Below are 6,000 nucleotides of genomic sequence, written 5' to 3'. Positions count from 1 at the left end.
AGCATCATTGGGAAGACAGAGAGTGGAGTTCAGAGGTAAAGTGCCTCACATTTACTGTTTATGCTTATTTGACAACCAAGGGCCCAGAGTACTTTGCAAGCCATGTAGAACACTAAAGAAAGGCAGCCACCTCTGGGGTGGAAGGCAACAGCATTTGGAAAACAGGGGACCTGGATGCAAGTGACTATCGATCGTGAAGAGAAGCTCAGGGGATGCACGTGGGGGGGGGGGGGGGTTGCTTGAGCAGAGGATGTTTTTCTGTCTCTCTCCAGAAAGACCAGCCCAGTACATTGCAGCTTGACTCTGTTTACTCACAGCATCAAGGCAGAATATGCTGCTTCAGTCTGATGCTACACATGGTCTAAGGGAGACCGTGTAACTCCATACTGACACTTCCCAGAATACACCCTGGAGGAAATGGCTGCAAGCCTGGAGGGCTGGGCAAAGAGGCATAGCACAGGGCTGGACCCTTGCTCTGCAGGGTTGGGAGCATCCTCCTCTTGAAGTCAGGTCATTCAGTGGACTCCTTCCCTGAAGGGTAAGGGATCTCTTGCAGGCCAGGAGGCAACACAAGACAGCTAGATTGCACCATGGAAATCAATGGGAGCTGTTAGTGCTCAGAACTTCTGAATGTGCCTAAACTTATGTTACAGAGCCACAAGGTCTTTTAAACAGTCCTTGGGATGAGCCCCTACTGTGTGGCAGACACCCCCCAAGGGGTCTCTACACATCCTTACGGGCAGGCCACCAGGACTCCTTCACACCATAGGCTCTGCCCAGCAAGTCCAAGTGGATGGTCTCTAACCAGGAGTCCTTTATGCTCTTCGGGGAGCAATGCACCCCAGCACGGATTTGCAGGGACACCAGGGAACCTTTTCAAAGAGGGAGGGTTTGTTAGTCAGCTGGGACACAGCATTAGGAAGTCCTAAGGTCAGCACGGAGAAATGCAACTTAAGACAGAGTCCAACCTGGCCAAGCCAATGCAATCAGCCGGCCAAGCTGCTATGGATTCCTGTCAGTGTCAGTCCCAGGAGAGAGCTCTGTCTCTCCAAAGGGCCATCTTTACTCCAGGCATCTGACACCCGCTTTATTATTAAGCTGGGGCCTTTGCTCTGCTTCCCAGCCAAGAGAGGGTGTGGGGGGGGGAGGGAGATCTCCTTCTTGGCTGCTAGGTGGGAGTGCCCTGGCCCTTGGGGTTTTTCATAGATTCATAGATATTTAGGTTAGAAGGGACCATTATGATCATCTAGTCTGACCTCCTGCACAACGCAGGCCACAGAATTTCACCCACCACTCCTACAAAAAAAACCCTCACACCTCTATCTGTGCTATTGAAGTCCTCAAATCGTAGTTTAAAGACTTCAAGGAGCAGAGAATCCTCCAGCAAGTGACCCGTGCCCCATGCTACAGAGGAAGGCGAAAAACCTCCAGTGCCTCTTCCAATCTGCCCTGGAGGAAAATTCCTTCCCGACCCCAAATATGGCGATCAGCTGAACCCTGAGCATATGGGCAAGATTCATCAGCCAGATACTACAGCAGGGGTTCCTGCTGTCTTCTTGGATTCTCCATTGATATGGATCAGTTTGAGCACGTTCCCTAACTACCCCAGACCAGACAGTAACACAAACTCCTCAAGCCTCCCAGTTCTGCCCCAAGAGCAGATTTAATCCCTTTTCCACCCCCTTGGGTAGCAATGCAAAGTAGAGAGGGAAACTGAGGCACGAAAAATATTACAAACCATTCCCACGTTGTTACACCTCAGGCGCTCCAACTGGGACGTTCGGACCTTGGATTGCAAGCGCTTCAGAGAGGATTTTACCCTGTCTGTCACCAGAGCCACATGCTCACATAAAGGTGCGACGGGAAGAACAGCCTGCAAACCAGACACTGCTCTGTCCAGCCCACCAACCACCAGGCCTGCAGTCCTGAAGCCAACAGAGTTGCAGGGCTTGACATGTCACTTGTGCCTTCCAGCAATTGGACTAGGCACAAGCGAAAACCCCTTTTATTCCAAGAATCCTGGCCGGGGACCATTTCTACAGGGTCAGTTGTCAGCCCTAGGAGCAAGTGCTACTTCCTTAGAGAGGATTGTAAGGACATGGGCCAGCGCACAGCTCTGCCGCTGTAGCATTTCAAGGGTAGACAAGCCCTCCATCCGCAGGGGAGGAGCGGTTTCGCTATTGCTGGCTACAGAGCTAGAGCCAGCCCACAGAGCAGCCAGATTTAACCTTGGCCACTTGATCCTTGTTTAGAGAGGACTTCAACAAAAAGAGGGCAGTGAAGGAGAATGGAATGGAATTAAAGACAGGGACGATTGAGGCTCTTGGGGCCAGGGGTGTGGAATATTTCCCCTCACGGAAATATTCCCTTGGGGTCAGAACATTCCAGAAGGAAAGAAACCCCCACTGCCTGAATCACAGAGAGACACGAGAGTCCCTTGAAAATACACCACAGGCTTGTGCCCCCAGGCAGCCTGGAGTTACAGGAAACCTCCCCAGCGAACGCCAAAAGCCGGGCTCCTCCATGAAGTTCCCAGCCCCTTCTATCCTCCTCCACTGCCCCACGATGCCCCACTGCCACCCACAGGCTTCCAGCCCGGAGGCAGAATCGAGAACAGTGTCAACGGGGCTCCTCAGAGCCAGCCCAGCCCCATCTCCCCCAGTCCGTAAACAAAACCACCCCTACCTGCTGCCCTCGCATGGGCCAGAGGGAGGATCCCGCCACCCGCTTTGCCCTCAGAGCTCCTGTTAGCTGGGCCAGTTCTCTCCCCCAACTGCCTTTCCCCTCGCTGATTGCACGGGACGCCCCACCTGCACTCAGCCCCATCCTACGCGGGCCTGGGTTGCTGAGCAATGCTCCCAGCTGCTGCCAGTTCCATAATCAGGGGCCCCGGCTTTAACCCTCTCCTTGCCAGTCACTAGACAGGGTCCAAATGCAACCAACCCCCACTGTCATGTGGCTCTCTCTCCCTCTGGCGGCTACACCACCGATAGGGTTTATGTGTCTACTACTCTCTGCAAGTTAATGGCCCCGGGCACTTAAGTTAGGCACCTAATTCCCACTGAAAGTCACAGGGATTTAGGCACCCAACTCACTTAGGCACTTTTGAAAGTCCCACTACACGCCCCTATACCTTTGTAAAGCTGGACTTTGGTCCTTTAGCTCAGGTGGTTGAGACTTTTTAGTGCCAAAGATCCTGGTTTCAGTCCCCACAGATGCCCCAGCAAGGGGCCGAGATGCCAGACAATTTGAGAAAACATCTTTTGTGTGTGGACACAAGGCCGGTCATCACAAAAAAATTCAGGTTAATCAGAACCAACCTCCCAGCCTAGACAAGCCCTTAGCCACAAACCCACACTTCAGAGGAACATGTGAGGGTCCCCACAATGGATAATTAGGGAATAACCAGCCCCTTGGGGGTATTTCTTCCTAACCCCTCAGTTCAGGGCTCCCTTATTCCCTGAAGCAGGAGGATGTATATCCCTACTTTTTACGCTGCCTGACATACCACAATGGTCTTCTCTGTGTAAATGCCTAATCCTTTTTTGAACCCTACTAAGCCTTGACATCAATATTGTTATCTAGTAGCGGGGAGTTCCACATGCATTATGTAAACAAGTACATATGATTGCATCTGTTTCAAATGCGTTGCCTTTCAGTTTGAGTGTCCTCTCTTGCGATGAGACAAGGGAAATAGGAACACCCCAATCCACCTTCTCTATCTTATTCATTATTCAGTGTATCGCCATCGTGTCTCTTCCTCTTTGTCTCCTCTCTGTACTAAACAGCCCCTGTCTTTCCAATTGCTCCCACATGGAAGTCTTTGTGGCTTTCTAACCAGTTACTCAGTTTGAGCTGGGTGACTCGGTAAACACAGGGTGAAATTCTCTGTTGGTGTAACTCTTCTGAAGCCAAAGACATTACACCAGCAGAGAATTTGGCTCACCGTTTCTGGTTATATTTCCTTCCCTCCAGCCAGTAATCTGCAAGCTGAGAAGAGACGTTTACACTGTCATATTCCAGAACTCCAGTTTCCTATAGAGTTTTGCCTGATATTCTAAGTAGGCTGCTGGGTGTTCTAATTAGCCACAATGTTTATCACCTGCTGCATCAGACACGGTTCCAAGAAGTTCTTTGCATCCAGGGTGCGGCTCCCAAACAAAGATTCAATGCAGGCCCAAATAGCCCAATCCAAATTTTCACCTCAGCCCCTTCTTAATAACTGCGTCACCCTGTTTTCTCTCTGCTATGCAGCCCCCTGCCAGCACTAGATAGGCTAGGGAAGAGATCTGCAGCCCAAGCATCAAAATTAGTTTATGCATGGGGTAAATAAGATGCATGCGACATTCGAACAGCTGGATGTTCATGAAGGAACTGGCTCTTTAAACAATCTCCAGCAGGTCTGATTCTCCTGGCACTGGTGAAATTTCATTGACTTCAGTGGAATTGCTCCAGATTTGCACCAGTGTCAGTCAGAGGAGAGTCAGCTAATGCTCAAGCAGGGGGCTGGCTTGTGGTTTCAAGTCCTGAGTCCCCCACTGATTTAACCAGGTGTTGGGCAAGTTGCTTAGAGCCAGAATCTGCCCACAATTATACAGCAGTAGGGGAGGCCTTGACAAGCATTCTCCCCTTCTTGCATGGCACTTGTAAAGGGAGAGCACAGACTGCTCGCAAGCTACTCCCTGAAGGTGCACAGCAGGGCCCATGGAGAGGGGAGGAGCGTGTGGCTGTGGTTCTGACCTTCTGCACCCGTGTCCTGCTCCTGTTTAGTTACCTCTGCAATGGGGATAGCAATAGTTACCTAGCTCAGAGGGTTTGCAACATGCTCAAGTGCTTTGAGATCCTTAGGCAGATAGAAGACCATATTTTTATCTCTGGCTGTATCAGCACTGCAGGGTTTTTTGCCCTGCCCCCACTCATTTTAGCTACTCTGCATTTAGGGCTTGATCTTCGTGCCCTATCAATTGAAAAATCCCCACTGATCTTATTGGAATCATAGAAATGTAGGGCTGGAAGGGAACTCAAGAAGTCATCAAGTCCAGCCCTCTGTGCTGAGGTAGGGCCACATAAATCTAGACCATCCCTGACAGGTGTTTGTCCAGCCTGTTCTTCAAAACCTCCCGTGATGGGGATGCCACAATCTCCCTTGGAAGCTAGTCCAGAGCTCAGCTACGCTTCGAGTTAGATAATTTTTCCTAATTGGAAAAACTGGAGCAGGATCAAGCCTTAACTCATTTGAAAGAGAATCTGGGAGAGAGGCCAAAGCGTGAATTTTAAATAGTTCCCGTAGATTCATAGCTTTCAAGTCCAGATGGGAATGTTACGATCAACAAGCCACCAAGAAAAGCAGGGCAGTTGAGAAATTGGCTGTAAAGGCTCAATAACTCATTATCCATCACTTGGGATGGGATTCCAATGGGAGTTAGGCACCTAAATACCTTTGTGAATACCCCCCTTAACCTCTCAAGCCCTGTTATATGCCAGGTGGTGGATTTTCTCAGTATCTTGCTTTTAATATCGATTGTATTTGCAGAGGCTTACTTACTTTCTCTTTGGTATTAGCCCTGGTACCGTCAGGAACATATTTACCTGCACTTGCTGGGGCAGTCTAAAGTAAACAGATGAGTGGCTAGCTGCTGTATTACACGTGGGCGTTATTATTGTGCGTTGTTCACCAATTCAGGAGGAAGGAAACATGAGCTCTATTCAAGGGATTTTAGGAATATTAGCAATGGGTTTCCTTTCCTTTCTGAGAAATTTGCCATAGATCTTCAGGTCAGAAGGGACTGTTATGATCATCAGATAGGAAGAGATGCCTAGCAGATAAAGCACTGGATAGCGCACAGGAGCCTTGGGTTCTGTTTCCCAGCTCTGCCACTGGGCTGCTGCATGACCTTGGGCAAGTCATTTCACCTTTCTGTGCCTCAGTTTCTCCCTGGTATTCCAGGGATAGTGCTACTTACCTCCTTTGTAAAGTGCTATGAGATCGATTGATGCAAA

This window comes from Natator depressus, chromosome 26 (genome assembly GCF_965152275.1).
Source record: "Natator depressus isolate rNatDep1 chromosome 26, rNatDep2.hap1, whole genome shotgun sequence".
Taxonomy (NCBI): domain Eukaryota; kingdom Metazoa; phylum Chordata; order Testudines; family Cheloniidae; genus Natator; species Natator depressus.
This window is presented reverse-complemented; position numbering follows the sequence as displayed.